This window comes from Myotis brandtii, unplaced genomic scaffold (genome assembly GCF_000412655.1).
Source record: "Myotis brandtii unplaced genomic scaffold, ASM41265v1 scaffold136, whole genome shotgun sequence".
NCBI lineage: Eukaryota > Metazoa > Chordata > Mammalia > Chiroptera > Vespertilionidae > Myotis > Myotis brandtii.
This window is the reverse complement of record NW_005354829.1, coordinates 1,924,048-1,944,440: the sequence shown is the minus strand read 5'-3', so window position 1 is coordinate 1,944,440 and position 20,393 is coordinate 1,924,048. Positions and strand designations below refer to the sequence as shown.

Here is a 20,393-nt window from a genome sequence, read left to right as displayed (position 1 = left end):
AATATGTAATCCTTATGACCAATAAAGAAAAATGGTAGCAAGTTTACCTGAATTATGATATAGTACTCTAGTGTAAATGATATCAAATAGTTTTAAAGTCACTGTATGTCCTCAAAGTGGTACAATTTCTCTAGTTCATAATAAGGTATAACAAAATCAACTATAAAAATAAATTACCTGAAATTAATAACACACATTCACTCACACAGTAAAAGGCACTGTAATGAGAAATCTTTGCATTCATTCTTATAGGTTTTTATGACAAATGTCCTTTTCATAAGATACTATTAATATGTCTTCCCATTTGCAGATAATTACGCTCCATCTGGTAAAATCCCTAGGAGATTTTTTTTTCTCAAAATAAAATTGTGATTTGCATAAAAACAATTAGATGGTCTATAACTTATGAAAAGACTAAACAAGGTGGGGAAAGTATTGAGAAGAAAGTTTTGCTCAACCCGAGACTATTTCAGTAGGAGGGGAATTTGAATACTGTTTACAGTAAGAATAGACTAACAAAACAACTCCGTACTAGATGGTAAAACTCTGGATGTTGGGTATTTTGCTTCACTCCCCTGAACCTCCAAAAGTGACAGGTAATTATACATAGAAAGTTCTGAATACCTGTTTCTAAATGGAAGTCCCAGGACATTGATAAAGTCACATCCTTTAGTGGTGAAAGCACTGAATTAAGAAGACAAATGGTATTTTTTCAAAGTATAGTTGCCCAAAAATTTGTGATTAGACACATACTTATACATTTTTTAGTTAAGAATTTATGCTGAATTATGGCTTCTGCTCTGGTAAGACTTTTATTAGATGTAATAAATACAGACTTAGTAGACAATTCAGCATGTGTTAAATTTGAACAGAAGATGAGTTTTTTATCATTTAAACTTTTACATAAATTTGTAAAATACTCTTTCCTAAAATTGAAGATTAATGCAAATAACCTTTCATGAAGGTCAATTATATGAAATTGCAATCTAATAGTAATGTCCATCTAATAATTTTAAACTATAATTCAGAGTTGCATTGACTGTCAAAATTATACAGTGCTTTATAACAATGAAATAGTTTGAGGATGAAGTTTTATTAAAATACACCTGTCACGATGTGCCTTATTTTATAAAGCAACTTACGTAGCAGAAGGGACACTGATATATCATCTTTCAGCAGATACTCAACATTTTATTTACATTAAAACAGCAAATATGTGTATAGGTATCATAAATTCACCCTACCCCTCAGGGACAAGTTAGGTTACTAAATCTCTTACAAGTCACTCTAAATCTTATTATTTTGTAAGTAAGATTTAGTATATAACTAATTAGTAAGTAAGTAATAAAGTTTAGACTAACATTTTTAAGGGACAAAGGCCATTCGAATTGCAATGTCCACTTACCATCTCTATTCTCACTGCTCTAGTCAAACCTGCCATCTCTCACCTGAGCCATGTAATTTGTCTTCTCCCCAGGCTACCTGCACCCATTCTAGGCCCCACCTGCCTTCCTAAAACTTGTTTTCAATCCTGCAACCAGGGAAATCTTCACCATAGTTGTATTACCTTACTTAACATTCTTTACTGGAGTCCCATTGTTCTTAGGCTAAATGCAAAACCTTAGTATTGCCTTGCTATCTCATAAGACTGGGTCCCCTTCGCCTCTCCCACCTCAGCCACCTAAGCCTTAATTAACTCCTCACACCCATCAACCTTTCTTTTCCACAAAGCATTTGCTTGGGTTCTTCTTCCACCTAGTATACACTGGCCTGCTTCTTTGACTAGCTAACCACTACTCAGCCTTCACTTTTAGCTCCCAACATAATCCTGTGTATCTCACATATCACTTTTGTACACACATTTATGTGAATACCACAGTCACACATACCATATATTATATAGATATGCACTATATATATATGCACTATATATATGACATATGATGATCATATTATACACTGAGTGGCCAGATTATTATGACCACCTGACATTTGTAGGCAAATTAGCTATAATTTCCCGCTGAAGTTGCTAGAAGGCCAAATCATTATAAACGTCTGAATAGCACAACATACCTAAGTATCGTTGCTGATCAAGTTCATCCTATCATGTTGATGGCGTTTCCCAACGGAGATGGCTTCTTCCAACAAGACAATGCGCCATGCCACGGTGCTCGTATTGTGCAGGAGTGGTTTCAAGAACATGAGGGAGACTTTACCTTGCTTAGGTGGCCCCCACAATCACCAGATCTCAATCCAATTGAGCATTTATGGGACAAAGTTAAAAGATCCATCAGGCAGCTGGTTCCACAACCATCAAATCTCACAAACTGGACAGTGCTATTCATCAGGCACGGTGTCAGATTCCTCGCATCACCTTTCAACATCTCGTGGAGTCAATGCCAAGAAGAATCGCCGCAGTATTGAAGGCAAAAGGTGGCCCAGCGAAGTACTGATGGGGTGGTCATAATAATCTGGCCACTCAGTGTATGTATATGATATGTGTGAGATTACTTAATGGATATAAATATACTCCAGTGGACTGTAAGATCCATGAAGTCAGAGATTGTATCTATTTTTGGCTCATAATTTTATCTCTACCTTCAAGCCTAATTTTTTGGTACATACTAAGGCCCAGTAAGTATAAGTTATATCAACAATGTGCAAGAACTACAACTAATTCCATGGTAGGAAATAGATGGCCAAATAAAAGGACTGTAATTTGAGGGCACAGAAGAGGCATCATAAGATAATTCTGAAATATTACAAAATAAAAACCCAAATTAAATCATTTCTAATTTATTTATTTCCATTATCAGTTTTTTGATGAATATTCTGTAATGAACAGTAATCAACTATGTTGTTTCTTTGAAAAAGAGATTATATTTTTAGTTCCATCAAATAGATGTGCTAAGTGCTGCTTAGAACAACAATATAGTCCTAATTCAAATGTTTTATTTTGTTTTTCAAACGTTTTCTATAAATAAAATACATTATTGTTCCTTAGATTGTCATCTGCTTTATACATTGTTGCAACAAAATTTATGAACTACTATTATTTTTACAATCTGTGTCAAGTTAATGTAGTTTACCTAAGGACTATGCCAGTTTCTTGAGATTCTATTTTTAGTACCACATTACAAATTCCCTGAATGTAAACAGAATTAAATCATTTGCCATTATCAGCTTTCTCTTTTGGAACTCTATCATGCGTACAAACCTACAACGGACGATATGTATTGTATAATTAGGGCTTCAGGTTAAAGGTATGTTTTATCTGAAACTCATTAAAATGAACTAAAGAACAAAAAAAAACCCACAAATGCACTATTGGCAGTGAAATAATTAGCAGTTACAAAACATTAGGGTAATCACAAAAAAATAAAAATGTACACCAAATCGGTTTCTCTCTAGATCTCTGGGCAGCTCCCTAGAGGGCACTGTGCAGTGGAAGATAGGCACAGATTAATAAAATGAAGAAAGAAAGGCTAATAAAGAAGGGATTATAAATTATAATCAATATATCTGACTAATAGATATATAGCAAACTTTTTAACTTACTAATGTCCCTATAAAATATTTGCAAAATTAAATCAACCACCTTAAGGTACAAATAATACATAAGTAAATTTCAAAAAACAAAAATCATGCAGACCATATCTTCTGATGTAGATATATAGGTATCAGGAAGATTAAACAAGCCATATTTGTAAGTGAAGAAAAAAAGCAACTTGCAAAGAACTATGTAAGCTCATTTCTTTTGCAAAGAAAATATCGTCCGTCCTTTTCTTTCTCTACCCCAATCCAAGCCTTTCCTCCCCACTCTTTTACTATATATAATATATACTTTTTAGCATATACATGTACAATTATAAAAATATTTGATATATATGCAAGAAAAAAGTTACAATACCATAATTACTTTTGCAGAGTAGGAATAAAAAAGTTAGTCATTTTTTATAACATTTTATGCCACTAGAGATTTACAACAATCATATATGTCATTTAAAATTAAGTTAATTAATTTTAGATTAAACCAATAGGAAACTCCCAAAGTCAACTAGATATTAATATCCAATATGTGCAAATTAAGACTGTTGTCACAGAAATGGATAATTTGAAATTCTCCCAAATCCAACATCATACTTTTCTTTTGAAAATGTAAGCCCACACTGATTGGTGCTATTCTTAATGGAGATAGAAAATATTTAGACATAACACTTCCAATAAAAACTCTTCATGTCAAATTATAAAGTTTCAGAATTTGAAGAGAGCAAGAGATCATGGTCTAAATCCCTCATTTTTGAGTCAGAGCACTTAAACTTGAAGACTATTGCCAACTTAGCTTTAACTTCACTCTGCTTGGTATAAACAAGTCTCTCTTCTTATACCTCCTTATGTTTTTAAAAACTTTTAACATTTGTCTTCTCTAAGTATTTATTATTGAATTTTAATAGTAATATGACTTTAGGGTTCAAAACCTAAAACTCTAAAAAGTGGTATACATTGAAAAACTTGAAGTCCCTGTTCTCAGTCCTTCTAGGTAATCACACTTTTAAAGAAATTCTTCTAGAGATGCTGTCCTATCTAATAAAGGAGTGATATGCAAATTGACCACCACTCTAACACACAAGATGGCCACCCCCATGTGGACACAAGATGGCCTGCAGGGGAGGGCAGTTGTGGGCAATCAGGCCTACAGGGGAGGACAGTTGGGGATGACCAGGCCTGCAGGGGAGGAGAGTTGGGAAGGACCAGGCCTTCAGGGGAGGACAGTTAGGGTTGACCAGGCCTGTAGGGGAGGGCAGTTAGGGGTGACCAGGCTGGCAGGGGAGGGCAGTTAGAGGCAAATGGGCCGCAGGGGACCCAATTAGGTGTCGATCATGCTGGAAGGGGAGTGGTTAGGGGATGATTAGGAAGGCAGGCAGGCGAGTGGTTAGAAGCCAACAGTCCTGGATTGTGAGAGGGATGTCCAGCTGCCCGTTTAGGCCCCATCCCACCAATCCTAAACAGGCAGTGGGACATCCCTCGAGGGGTCCAAGATTGGAGAGGGTGCAGGCTGAGCTGAGGGACACCCCCCCGCCAGTGCACGAATTTTGTGTACCAGGCCTCTAGTATGCAAATAACCAAATATGAATGTATGGTTTAGCCCTCTTTTTATACCTAAGATAACATGTTATATAGTACATACAATTTTGAAACATTTTTTTAAAATATCATTTAGAAACTTGTCCATTTTAAAACATAGCTTCTTCATTCTCTCATACACAGTATTTCATTGTAGGGATGGATTGCAATTTATTATCTGTGCCCCAATGATGAACAGATGGTTTATTTCTATTCTTTTGCTCTTAACAAGAATGTTAAGATGAATAACTTAGTGTCTTGCTATTCTTCATTTGTATAATTCATCTATAAGTTAAATTCCCAAAAGTGAGGTTACTAGGTTAATTTATAATTTTAAATGTTATTGACAAGTTGTTCTCTACAGGGCATGTTCAACCATACACTCCATCCTTATAATAAAAGCCCAGCGACCGAAAGTCAGAACGACCAGAACAACCAGGACAACTGTGGCCCCTTGCCCCGGCCAACCCCACCCCTGAGCGGGCCCCCCTCCCTGATCAGGGGCCTGCAAATCACCTGCAGCCCCTCGCCCCAGGTCGGTCCTGCCCCAGTGGTGCATTTAGATTTAGAGAAAGCACAAGAAAATAATTATCAGTCCCTTCTGTCCCCAATGAGAGTCTCCAGAGGCCTCTGCTAATACTGCAGCCAAGGTGTGGAATTCTCTCTCCATGGCCCTGCAGCCCCAGGAGACCTTCCAAGTTAGCCAAAAAGGCGACCTAAACATTAATGGGATGGTGGCCCTTTGCTCAGGAATGTAGAGAGGCTGGGTGGAGATTTTGTAAAATTGCGGTGCCTTGCAGATTAGGTGAGCTTTCAATCTCTCTTTAAAAGGGGTGGTGAAGAGGACCCTCAGGCTGCCAGAAGCAACAGTGAAGGATAGGCACATTCAAAACCAGAAAAACTTTTAAACAAATAGACATGAAGGTCATATTGGGATACTGAGGGCAAAGCCCTGGGAAGAACGTAAAAATCAGTAAAGGGCCATCATCCATCTTGATATACGTTTGCAAACAACACATAAACAACTTCCTCTCAAGGCACGTGAAATGCAAAACAGTTCTGTTGTGGGTTTCTTTTGACCATCCTTAAAGTATAATTAGATCCAGCTGGGGGAAAGCTATAGCTTCTAGCATTAGACCCCATGGCCAGCCCCGCCCGATGGGCCCCCATTGGGGTGGGCCTGCCAGACCCCACCCATGCACGAATTCCTGCACCAGGCCTCTCGTGAAGATATAAAAATGTTGTTTCTCTACAACTACACCAAAAGAATGTATTATCAACCTTAGACTTTTTCCAATGCTGTGTATAAAAAGTGATATCTAAGAACTACTGGTTCAAATTTTGCTCTTTATTCACTGAGATATTGTTCAATTTCTTTGTCTCTGGGAAAACAGGCTTTCCATATTACCTATTTAGTAATTTGGGAATCCACTTTCAGCTTTCACATCAAAGAGAAAGCCACTCTCTCTACCCAGAGTTACCCATCCAATGTTACATATTCAGAAGGATACAATCTGCACTGAAGAACTCAAACTCTGCCAGAAAGGAAAGTTATACCAGTGCTGAGCAGCAGTCAGAAGTTTGCCAAGGCCACTGACAAAAAGCAAAACATCCCTTAGAAATTCTCTTGTAAAAACTCAATATACTTAAAGACATAATCAAACATTAACTCTCTTGGCGGTATGGTCCCTGAAGCAACAATGGACTTCCAGTGTTGAGCTGAACTATCTGACATACAAGAAAGAACAGAGCTCAAGCCAGAACTGTCCCCTCAGTCTTAGTTAGCCACAATGCCCAACAGTGAGCCCAATGTTCCTAGTGATTATGAATTGGATACTAATAAAACCTGCATAGAGCATGTGGCATAAAAATACTGGTCTAACAAGATGTAAAGAGTTCTGTGATGGATGATGGTGATGGTAGCACAAGTGAGAACACAGGATGCCATGGGCCTCTGTATATAAAAATGGTTAAGATGGTAAATTTTGTTATGTGCATTTTACCACAACTTGAAAAAATTGAAAAGCAAAATAAAATTTAAAATATATTAGTATTATACAAAATAAAATAGATAATTCTAAACAAATCATTTTATTGCCCTCATAAAATTGTTCAAGAATTTTATTTAGAGCCTGACCGGTATGGCTCAGTGGTTGAGTGTTGACCTATGAACCAGGAGGTCACAGTTTGATTCCTGGTCCAGGCACATGCCCGGGTTGCGGGCTCCATCCCCAGTGTGGGGCATGCAGGAGGCAGTCAATCAATGATTCTCTCCCATCATTGATGCTTCTATCTCTCTCCTCCTCTCCTTCCCCTCTGAAATGAATAAAAATATAAAATAAAAGAAAAGATTTTTATTTAGATATCTAGGATGGGTGTTAAGAATGGGCAAAAAAAAAAAAAATCAGATAAAGCCCTACTGTGCGGCTTATTTCTGTTTGGATCTGCTTTGTGTTGCATTAGCATGTTCAGTCAATTCTGACTAATGCGCTAATGCTGATATTTGGTGATAAACATATGGCACATATAAGGCATTTGGATGAGTGGTTATTTTTTAATTAAATTTAGCTTTAATTTAAGTGACAAAAATATTGCAATTACTACAGTCAATAATTTCATTAGGAAAATGTCTTTCCAAGGTTAATTCCTCTCTAAGTTCTGCACACAGCAAAGAGGCCTTATCTAATGTTACCAGTATTAGCACAACAGGTTTTATTATAGAAGCATCTACACTTTAAAGCAATGTTAAGTCCTTAGAGACATAAGGATTGTTGACAAGAAATATATTTTCACAATTAAATTTCATGCTTGTTTGCATGTCCTCTGAGACCTAATTCTTCCAAAGGAAGAGCTATTTATTTATATAAATCTTTGCTGCAAACTCTAGGGAGATTCAAAAATAAAACATTTTCCCCAATGAGGTCAGAATATACCCAGATGATTTCTAAAAATAAGTCACCTATTTTCAGGAAAAATAAACACTAAAATGTCTTTTCTAGTACAGGAGATAGTAAAACTAGCTACCAAAAAACATTTCAGACCAATAGCTGTATTTCCTTGCAACAATCTGTTATTTTAGCTGAGGGCTTAATAGGGTAAATGCTGATTTCTGGTTTTAATAATCTTTGAAAACACGAAGTAATCCTGAAGTCCTACAACCGCCCAAGTGATTAATGTGTTTAACTGGTGGTCAGCATTTCTCAAGGATAGAAAAATTGCCTCTATCGATTGTTATACGGCTCTCTCTGTAAAAACCTGTCATTGTAAAAGAATTTATATCATTGTTAGCCATGCTCTACATGACCCACTTGTTTGAAACTCTGAAAACAGATAGTTTGCTCACTCCTAACTTCTTAACTTCCTGCTCCCAAATGCCACTCAAGCAACCATCCACTCTCCGGGCCAGTTCCATTTCTCGAGCACTTGTTTGGTAAGGGGCGTCTTGCTTTATCTGTCCCTACTGTCACATTCCTCTTACAAGAGGAAAACAGTATGATCTCAGAGGGAAAAGAGCTCTCCAATTTCTAATTAAAAATGAAGATTTACTAGGCTCTATGTCTTTTTACACTTTCTTAGTAAAGGAGGCTCACATGAGTAAATGCCTGAGGGTAAAGTTGAGCTATCTAGGGACTGGGGTTTTAGCGACACTAAAGATCTCAGAAAAGTTCATTCCTTATCTCCTACCTTTTAATTCGTTACATGTTATTGGTTCCTTTATCATTTAAGGGATATTTTCCAGTATGGTACCTGTGGATGGAGCCTTGAAGTTAGGTGGCTAACTCTCAATACTAGGAGGCTGAGTATATCCAAAGGTTTTAGCCCAGAGCAAGGAAGTCTAAGTGTGTGAAAAGTAGGTTCCAGGATTGTAAATCAACATATATGAAGTTTTTATTTAACATCACAGGACTTGAGATGTTTACAACTGCCTTCAACTATGAAGCAATTATCATTTGCGTGCAAATGCACGCTATCTTCTAATCTCGCTCACTCTCAGCTCTGTCCACCATTTCTGAGCATTGGATGCACATGTGTGTTGGGATATAGTCTGGCATTTCCATATTCTTGGGCAAAGGTCTTCAACACTTTGGTTCAAGGACATTTGCAAAACTGCTGTGGGTCAGGGAACAGACTTGCTTCTGTACTAGGGTAATAAAGTGAAGTTCTTCCCCCTCTCTCGGGCACATTCCAGGGTAATAAAAAAAAAAGTGTTTCCTCTGGGTCAGAGAGTGGATTGCTTTCCTGACCAGGATATGGATAATCTCTCTTTCTCTCTCTCTCTCTCTCTCTCTCTCTCTGAAGTGGAGAAGAAGCAGGTTTGATAGTGGTCCCCTTATGAGTCAGGGATTTGCTGAATTATTAAGCTGTGACACAAATCCACGGTGTGCACATTACCTACCTGAGCCCCCTCCACGTGGGCAATTGATACAAACATAAAGCCGGTGCTCAGCCTTCTGTGTGTGGGGCATAAACTATAATTTGGGCTTGGTGTCTCCTCGCGGGTTAAACAGATAGGAGCCTGTGCAGGCCCACCTTGCAGCTGCAGTAGCTGCTGGTGATGTTAGGGACCTCCTTGAGTGTTTGACAACGTGGAAATCAATTAGAGTTGATAAAAGAAATTAATACAATGTTTAGCAATAAAGACAAAGCAGAATCCTTTTAAATTGTTTTTTTAAGTCACAATTGTTTCATATAACAATAAAAATTACATTGTTAATAATTATTTTCAACCTTCCTGATGGCTGAAAACCTGTATTCCATGTCAGTTTCCTCATCTTTTCTGACTCTTTAATTCTACAAATTAGAATATCTAATCTCCTCGAATAAATTACAGTAAATGGCAATCCTTTGGGCACTATAAAGCCCTTCAGAATACTCACATTGATTATGGATCCAGCCATTATCAGTATCTTCCCATTCAGGGCCATTTCCAGCACTTCTTCAGAAGCAAAATCAGTGAGCAAGGCACATTTAAGAACAGAAGGCTTGGTGTTTTATTTTTAGGAGGTAGGATACTATATGGAAATCAGGCCTTATTTTGACCACCTATAGCCCTGGAAATTATTTCTCCCTGCTTCTGCTACATTTCACTGTAGTTCTTACATATATTTTAAAAAAATACTTCTCAAGGGAAGAACTCTTAGAAAGAATATCAAGAGAATGTCAAATTCTAGATTATAGAGGTTCATCTTCATGTGAAATTCTGATATCAGATCCACATGATAAGAAATCTCAACCTGGCCAGTGTGGCTCAGTTGGTTGAGTATCACCCCATTCACCATAAGGTCACCAGTTCAATTTCCAGTCAGTGCACATGCCCGGGTTGTGGGCTCCAACCCTGGTGGGGGTGGGGAGGCATGCAGGCGGCAGCTGAATGTGATGCTTCTCTCACATCAATGTTTCTCTCTCTCTCTTAAATCAATAAAAGCATATATTTTTTTAAAAAATTCTTTCTCCTTCAGTCTTGAAGCAATAAGTTCAGGCCTTTAAGGGCTTGGGAAACTTTACTAGGATAGTTACTTGGGCATGTCCTTTGAGACCATAAAACTTCTCTTTACTTGTGTTTTTTATACCAAGAGGCAATTGCTTTCTGTTTTCTGTGTTTCCTTTCAAACTCTAGGGAAACTGTCTTACACTCAGTGGTCAGCTGATCCTATCAGAGTAGACATCGAAGTTATGTCTCAGCATGCTGAAAAGAATAATATTGGGTGGTGGTGATGGGATCATCATAATATTTTTCCCTATTTCCTTCAATATATGTGAGATACATAAGACTGAGAGTATGGACTAAAATTCAGTGCAAAATACATTCACTTCAAAGTAAACACGCCCTTTCTTTATTCTCATTTAGGTGGAACTGAATAGCTATTGAGCACTTCTTCCTCAGACCCTGCACAGCACATATGTTAAGAGCTGATTCATAATCTGCACATCAACTGATTAATCCAGCTACAAAACCAAATGTATATTAGAATGCATATTAAAAGCAGTTACTTTTCTACAATGTATATCATTAATATACTGTGGCACTGAACAGGGCGATTCAACAAAGAACTTTTGTCAATAACATGTTCCACTTTCTCTCTGAGTATAATATTTGCAAGTATCTCTGCAATTGTTTCTACCAATTTCTTGGAAATCGTGTTTTTTTTTCTTATTTTTGCTTTGAGGAATGCACTTTGGAACAATTACTCTACAGTTTGCTCCTTCTCTATATACAATTACAGATGAACCAAATTTATACTGGAAATTTAATTTTGTATCTGTTCTGAAAAATCACTATTTGGTAACGTTTTGCAATAGGTAATATGCTAGAGACTTGAAGCAAATGGATTACTGTAAACCAATATAGTCTACTTTTTTGATAATGATAATTACACTTTCTCTTTGCCCCATATTTAAATGGAATTCTTTGAAATAACTATAATTACAGGCATTGAGGGATATATATTCATATTCTATATATTTACTTAAATCCTATTTACATTAAACATCATATGTATTGTAATACTGTGTTGTATTCTTACTATAATTATGATTCAGGAATTATTTTTGAGGCTTTAATCTACTTGAAGGAATTGGTGATAGAAAATAACCCAATGGTAAAATATGAAATGTAAACATTTAATAAACCCAATAAAAGCAAAAGAAATTGGTCAAGAACAACTGCACCCTGTTATGTACATATAAGAGAGAAAACTTACATTGCAGCAAGTTCATAATGATTTAGAGCAGGGATTTTCAACCAGTGTGCCATGGCACACTGATGTGCTGCAAGAATTTTTCAAACATGCAGTACCTGACTATTTAGTCAGGGGCTTGACTTCTTTTCCCTTAGAATGACAATTTAAAAAAATGAGAGCAACCAACCACAACAACAGCCGTACAGTGTACATGAATCAAAATTATACCTGTTTTTTGTCAGATCAGCAAAAATATTTTTTTGGTGTGCTGAAGAATTTTCGTAATTAGTTTATGTGTGCCATGAGATGAAAAAGGTTGAAAACCACTAATTTAGAGCATAGTGCCTGCTAAAAACATAACATGATTTCTTTTAATTTGGAAATTAATAAGGATAAAATTATATTTCTTAATTTTTTTCTTCTAAAACCACCAATGCATTAAAAAATAATAAATTACATATTTTAAAAATACAAAATGTTTAATAAAACTATTAGAGGTAGATCCAACTTAGGCATATTAAGAGCTTCTCTTCCCAAGAAATTGCTCAGAGCACTAGCCCATACTAGGGACAAACAGGGTGGGGCCAAAATAGATTTGCAGTTCTTTTTATGGAAAATAACATCAATAATTAATAAATAATAATACATGAATGAACCCTGTGTTTCCCATACTCACAGCTGCAAACCTACTTTTGTGCTATGCCAATGACTTTTATCTTTCACTAAACACTTTTTGGAAGAAGCATTCTAGACAAAAATCGGATTTCTGAGGATGAATGATAAAGGGAGAACATACCTCTTCAACTTGGTTTTCCTCAATGGCGCAAATTAATTCACTTCATGAATAAAGATGGCTTCTGTCCACCTACACACTGACAATCTAATGGATGTCCCAGGAGGGCAATTACCATGTCTGCTTATTTTATCTTCAGGGCTTAGAATTATAATCATCACATAACGTAAACATTCAATAAATAGTTGGTGAATGCATAAATATTGTATGAATCTCCCAGCACCTGTCAACTAGAGTGCTATAAGGAGACCGATAACATTCAGACCAGTAGTCCAGCATTTGTCAGAGAATCAATCACCAAACTGAAAGCCTTATAAGAAAGAGGCTGCCTTCAAGAAGCAGCTGGATCTTGCTCAAATACTCCAAGATATTTGATGTCTGTGGTTAGAAGTTCTAAACAAGTGGCTTTAGTTATCGTAACAGTCTAGTATACACCCCAAGACCCATTTTAAAGATCATGGTCCATGATTTGTAAGAAGGAGCTATCTCTTTCAAAAAATAGGTGAACTCAATCAGAATTATCAATAAAATAAAAATATTATGAAACTGAGGTCGAGACATAATTAGATACAGCTAATGCTCCTGGGACGGTAGAATGAGTCATAAATTAAATTGTCCTCATGACTATAGTACACACAAGTTCTATTTCTTTTTGAGAAGAGAAAAGGGGAAGGAAAATAATTTTAGTTTCAGTTTGGTAGGGTATTTTTTCCCTTTTAGCAGTTTCTGCCTCTGGTGCCAACAAAGTATTAAACTTTAATGCCACAGCAGCATTCTAATTTCTAAAATTACCTTAGGAAGCAGATTAGGGACACTGCAGGTGGGAAGTGCATTATGACTTCATTGGGAGCATAATGTGGGAAGTACCATGATGGACGAATAAGCTAATGGAAAACATCCCCTTTCACTTTTCTTAGCATCGTATTATAAAATAAAACATAATTAAATTTTGTAAAAGCTATTTTCATTTTCATTTTTAATTACCTGGTGTCTGTCAAAATCTTGCAGTTAATTAACTTTTCACACTCAGTCTACATCTCTTAATTGCATGCTGTCATTCCACGGTAAAATCTAGCAAGGTTACCATTGACTAATATCAGAATGTTAAGGCCATATCCTGTGAACACTCAATGGGTTTCCACAAGAAGGGAGAAAAGCATGGTCTTAACTGTTTGATATCAAATAATAAAATTCTAAACCAATATTTCAGAAATTCTAAAATGAATTCTGCTATACTAAACTTTAATGCACCAATGTACACACCTGAAAACTTTGCTGACTTTTGAAAAGAACATGTATTTTCCTTATAGTCATCCCATCACTCTAAGTGCTTTGATGACATGATTCATTTTTTTTTCACTAATCTTTGTAACTCCACCCATATCTAGCTAATTGTTTTTCATGTAATAAGCACTTGTGTTTATTTTTGCTAATCTTCACCCAATGATATTTTTCCATTGATTTTTTAGAGAGAGTGGAAGGGAGGGGGAGAGACAGAGAGAGAGAAACATCAATGTGAGAGAGAGATATCGATTGGTTGCCTCCTGCATGAGCCCTGACCTGGGCCAGGGATTGAGCCTGCAACCAAGGTACATGCCCTTGACTGGAACCTGGGACCCTTCAGTCCTCGGGCTGATGTTTTATCCACTGAGCCAAACCAGCTAGGGCAGCACTCGTGTTTATTGAATGAATAAAAGAGAAATGTTTTTCCAAATATAATTACAAATGTAAAATCTTAGGATTCTTGTGCCACTCTAAAGAAAAAAATGAAAAATTTAAAAAGAGAGATGGACCTTTCATGAATGTTTTCATGAAATTGTGATTTATAGGGTGTCCCAAAAAATGTATACACACTTTGAATAATTATTAATTCCAATGTTTCTTTCCTTTCATATTTAACCCATTGGAATTGGTAATTATTCAAAGTGTGTATGCATTTTTGGGATACCCTGTCTTTAAGATGTCAGAAATATTTAAACCAGACTTAAAAGGCATAGTAAAATTGAGTAAAGTGCATACCTCAAGATCTCTAAAATCTGTTTATTCCAACATAACAAACAGAAAGAGAAAATCCTCTTCTGTTGTGCAGCCCAAGGGGCCCTGGATTATATCCGAACTATCATCCTGGCTCTTCAACTTCGGGGCCTGTCAGTGGATTTAGAATTCAAACACTCATAGGTTTGTTTTCCTCATTTAAAAAATGAGAGATATTAGAACTAAGATGGACCTGATGGACTATCTAGACCAGCAGTAAAGTTCTATGACTATAGATCAGTGACACTTCAAATATGATTCTTAGCTTGTTGAACACCTTAGAGTTTCCTTTTACTGGGCTTTGAATTAACCAAAAAATACAAACCTTAATTTGAGTTTTTACTGAAATTCTATAGACTTTTATTTTCACACATGGTGTAACTTAAATGAGTTTTAGGGACTACTAAAATCTGGGATTAATGACTAAAATTGGTTTATGAGTAGAATTATTGAATTCTACAATTCTGTATTATACTACTAATAAAGACATTGGTCAATGCTGAAAATGCAACTTAAAATAGTTGTAATGCTGTGATTTTTCAGCAATCAATACATTGATAAATGCCTTGATTGATAAAGGTATCATTGATGATGCCCCCAGTTAGATCATAACGTTTAATTACTATTTATTACTATCAATTTCTACTACTTATCTTTACTTTCTAAGGGTATTTTCTTTTCGCACAGTTTTTGCTAAAATAGATACAGGCTTTCCCCACTAGCCAAAAGTAGAGCCCACTATGAAATCTTTCATAAGCTGAAATGGCATTAAGCAAAAAGTATGTCCCACTTTCTGATAATTCACATTAAGCAACTTAGCTTTTACGAAAACCTACATTAGTACCTGTTTTAGCTAACCCAAAGGATATCTGAAAAGAATTTTCCCTCTTACAAAAAGACCTACATTAGCACTGTAATGGACTTTTTCATAAAAGGGAAAATTCTCTTTGGATTTCTTGCCATTAGCCAACACAGATACTAATGTAGGTCCTTCACAAATATTTATAAAGCAAATGGTCCCAATGGTCTTGCACCATTTAAATAATTTGCAACATACTATTTAAATAAGTGAGTTTTTTAGGCTTATAAATCTTTGCCTTAAAATATAACATCAATATAATGCACAATAATCTTTTCCCAAAAATTACACACACAAAAGGGAATGAAGGAGAGAAAAAGGATAATTGAGAGAGATATGTTCTAGAAAGCTTCTATCCTAGTTAATACTCACCTATCTTACATGTGAAGAAATTGACAGGTAACATGGGTCAAGCAGAAAAATTATTCTAGCATATAGGTCTTCCTTCCAAGAAGCGATGTGTGACTGATAATGAAAAGAAACCTAACTGATTCCCATGGTGATGACGATGTGTGAATAGTACAAGGAACTCCTCTGCTCTCCACTGTCAGTGAGTCACTCTTCACAAGTACCATTTGATTTTTCAGTTTTAGAGATGTATAGCAGGATGAGTCCATCTTTGAATCTACACACTAGATTCAAAGCAACCTGAGAGCCCTGGCCTGTGTGGCTCAGTTGGAACGTGCTCCCAGACACTAAAAAGTGGTGGGTTTGATCCCCGTCAGGGCACATGTCCAGATTGTGGGTTTAATCCCTGGGGGAGGCTGAACAACAACAACAAAAAAGGACATATTTGGTGAGATTTTCTTATAAATAAAAGAATAAATAAAATCATATTCTAAAAAGCTAAATTATCCTTTAATGATGTTCCCAAAATATCTCATAATGTAGGCTATCTTTAGATGTAAAAGCTTTCAAAAAGCTCACAAAGACAGAACTTAATTAATAATTAAAATGTTATAAATATATGAACTTTCCATTTCTCACTCATAATGTGATCTCCGTTGTACTTGTTCTCTTACATTATAACTAAAACTGAAACATTTAACCAATTTTACATGGCGCAAATAATAAAGAAATAAAATTTAAAAGTCATATACTAGTATATCCATTTGGAGAGAAACAATTTTCTCCTTTTTCAGACTTTCTTGATTTAGTAAGCAAAGAAAATGATAGTACTGGTTTTATTCAGTTATTATATAAGGATCATGAGATCTTTTACAGCAGGTACTAGGCATGTGTCTTATATTTACTAACATGCATATTAAAAGAGAATATTTCCCTAAAATAATTGTTTTACAAGTGTATGGGATTTAGGGGAAAATATTCAAAGAGAAGATAGGCTAATTCAATGGCCTATTGAGAAGAGTTAGTAAAACAGCCATTAAGAAATTTGTGTCTAAGTCATAATTCAACCAGTAAGTAGCTCCAAAGCCTTAAATAACATTTATTTTTGGGAGGTGGGGGTTGTCGGAGACTCATTTTCCAATCAGTGAATTGAGAATACAAGCATCAGTTTACCCCATCTCATAATATGTACCATAACCAAAAGGAAGAAGCACAGAATTAAATAGTTACAATTCTAGGCAAATAGAAATGCATTTCCTGAAACCCTTACTATAAGATAGTAATAGATTCACATGAAATGAGAAAGAGCCACTAGAAATTATCCCAGATCCCAGCAGTAAAATTTTTATGGATTTTAACAATCCTATTCAGATTGCTGCCTTATTCGTGCTTAGATTGATCATATGTTTCAAATATTGTAACCCCCACATAGCAAGAGAATATTGAAATATTCTAATAAGCTTAAATAAACTGTCTGAAAAATAAACCTCTGCAAAATTTCTCTGGCTTACTTTCCCAAATATTCCCATTCTGTACATCCCCAAAGGCATGCCTGAGTTTCAGACCTTCATCATTTCATTGTATACAGCTATCCTATAAACTTCTAGTTGATGCTGAACTTTATCCTCCTGCTTGGCTTCCCACAAATCCACCTACCATACTGACAAAAATGATAGAATCATGCTATCCCCCTGCTTCAGGAGCTTCCCACTGTCTTCCCGGTCATCATGGCATACGTGGCCCTCTGTGCCCTGGGACCTGAGTATGTGTCCAGTCTCCCCTCCCATTACCCAGTTCCCCAAGCCGTGTGCCCCAGCAGAAATGAAGTGCTGAAAATGCCCTCAAAGCACCGTACTTCTGCATCTTGTGCCTGTGTGTATTTTGTACCTGGGACCTCCTTTCCATCCCCCGTTGCTTTTGGTTATCTTTTCCTTTAAGAACCAGTAAAGATGTCACTTCCTACAGGCAGCCTTCCTGCGCAATTCTGGATTCAAGAAGCGCCCTTCCTCTGTGCAAACAAGCATGGTATGCATATTTACATCACTGCATTTTCCACATTGTATTATTTGTTGTGTATCTGGCTTTTCCTCTACAATGAGTTATTCCCCCCTTTTAATTTTGGATTCCCACTGCCTGTCATATCATACATGAACTATATGTATGTCAGATATCATTGTGAACATCAGTCATTTCAAGATGTTTTCCAAAAGAAGTATCAAATATGGCATAAGTCCTAATATGATTAAAGTAACTGAATAAACTTCACTTCACCTCTCCACCCTCTAGCATGTTGTGCTGAGTTATACTCAGATGGTGACTTAGCATTTTCTAAACATATCTTGTACCTCATTCCTGGGCATGGACTTCTCCCCGTATTACTTTAATTCTGTTCAGCTTTCAAGATATAGTTCTATAACATATATCTTTGTTCAATGTGCCTTTTTCTACCAAGTCCTCAAGGCCTCTTGTCAGCCACACAGATATTTAACAAATGTTTTTAAACTAAACTGCTTCTACAATTACCTTTGTACAAAAATTGTATATATTTCTTCAATAATTCTACCCCCAAAAAATGTGTTTCAAGCATTGAGTGTATATATATAGCAGTGAATAAGCCAGAAAGATCTCTGCCTTATTGGTTGTATTCATCCCAGTAAGAGTAAATAAAAAATAAATAAATTAGCAACCAGAAAAGATAATTTCAAGTAGAAGTGTGTACTAGGATGGGAAGAAAACAATGATGTTATGAGAATAATGTGGATCAGTGCTTGGAAGATCTTCCTTTGCTGGGGTCCAACCCCATCAGGTCCAGGGGTCCCCAAAGGTGTGGACGGAGTCGGCGAAGAAGGAATGACACGGAGACAGCCTTCAGTTGATCAGCAGGTGTTATGAGGATAATATAAGAATAAATTTCATGTGTTATGAGGGTAATATAAGAATAAATTTCATGTGTTATGAGGATAATATAAGAATAAATTTCATGTGTTATGAGGATAATATAAGAATAAATTTCATGTGTTATGAGGATAATATAAGAATAAATTTCATGTGTTATGAGGATAATATAAGAATAAATTTCATGTGTTATGAGGATAATATAAGAATAAATTTCATGTGTTATGAGGATAATATAAGAATAAATTTCATGTGTTATGAGGATAATATAAGAATAAATTTCATGTGTTATGAGGGTAATATAAGAATAAATTTCATGTGTTATGAGGATAATATAAGAATAAATTTCATGTGTTATGAGGATAATATAAGAATAAATTTCATGTGTTATGAGGATAATATAAGAATAAATTTCATGTGTTATGAGGATAATATAAGAATAAATTTCATGTGTTATGAGGATAATATAAGAATAAATTTCATGTGTTATGAGGATAATATAAGAATAAATTTCATGTGTTATGAGGATAATATAAGAATAAATTTCATGTGTTATGAGGGTAATATAAGAATAAATTTCATGTGTTATGAGGATAATATAAGAATAAATTTCATGTGTTATGAGGATAATATAAGAATAAATTTCATGTGTTATGAGGATAATATAAGAATAAATTTCATGTGTTATGAGGATAATATAAGAATAAATTTCATGTGTTATGAGGATAATATAAGAATAAATTTCATGTGTTATGAGGATAATATAAGAATAAATTTCATGTGTTATGAGGATAATATAAGAATAAATTTCATGTGTTATGAGGGTAATATAAGAATAAATTTCATGTGTTATGAGGATAATATAAGAATAAATTTCATGTGTTATGAGGGTAATATAAGAATAAATTTCATGTGTTATGAGGGTAATATAAGAATAAATTTCATGTGTCATGAGGGTAATATAAGAATAAATTTCAGAATAGGAGTCTATATCTTGGGGAGCTGACTTGATTAGGGGTTCAGGAAATAGCATTACATTCAGATGATGTGGAAAATAAACAGGAGTTACCTAAGCTAAAGGACAGTTCCAGTTAGAAGACACCATCCAAATCAAAGCCCAAAGGTGAGAGAATATGGTGGATTTTATAACTAAAAAAGTTCCATATGGCTGAGAAGGTCAGGAGTAAAATAAGTTTGCAGAGCCAGAAGGAGTTACAGGTATGGTTACAGGAAATAGTTCCCTAACCCTTGCTAAGGAGATAAAATACTTAAAGCAGAGAGTGTAATAACTTGATATGCATTTTGGAAAGACTAGAATGTGTAAAAATTAATTTTCCAATAGCCTTTATCAGGGAGATATTTATTATTATCCCTATTATATATGTGAAAAGCTTGCTTAATAACCCTGTGCAAGGCACTTGGCTAGTATTAGAACCAGGATTTAAATCCAATATTGTCCATACTTTTCCACCATACCTCCTCCTGATATACCCACATAACAATGATCTCAGTTCCCAACTGTTTCCTCTGTCATTTGCAGAATCTAAGAGCATTCTTTATGCTGCTTGACACTAAGCCACATGTTCTTCCTTTGAATTTCTCTTGCCACACTATAATAATATTTTGAAACAAAGTAATTTTTATCTTTAGTTCCTTTGGA

General features: G+C 35.6%; 1 protein-coding gene across 3 annotated transcripts in view; it reads right to left on the bottom strand.

Moving 5' to 3' along the window:
* Nucleotides 1-20,393, bottom strand: part of MARCH1 (membrane-associated ring finger (C3HC4) 1, E3 ubiquitin protein ligase) — a 622,174-nt gene that overhangs the window by 467,067 nt on the left and 134,714 nt on the right. The window lies entirely within an intron of this gene.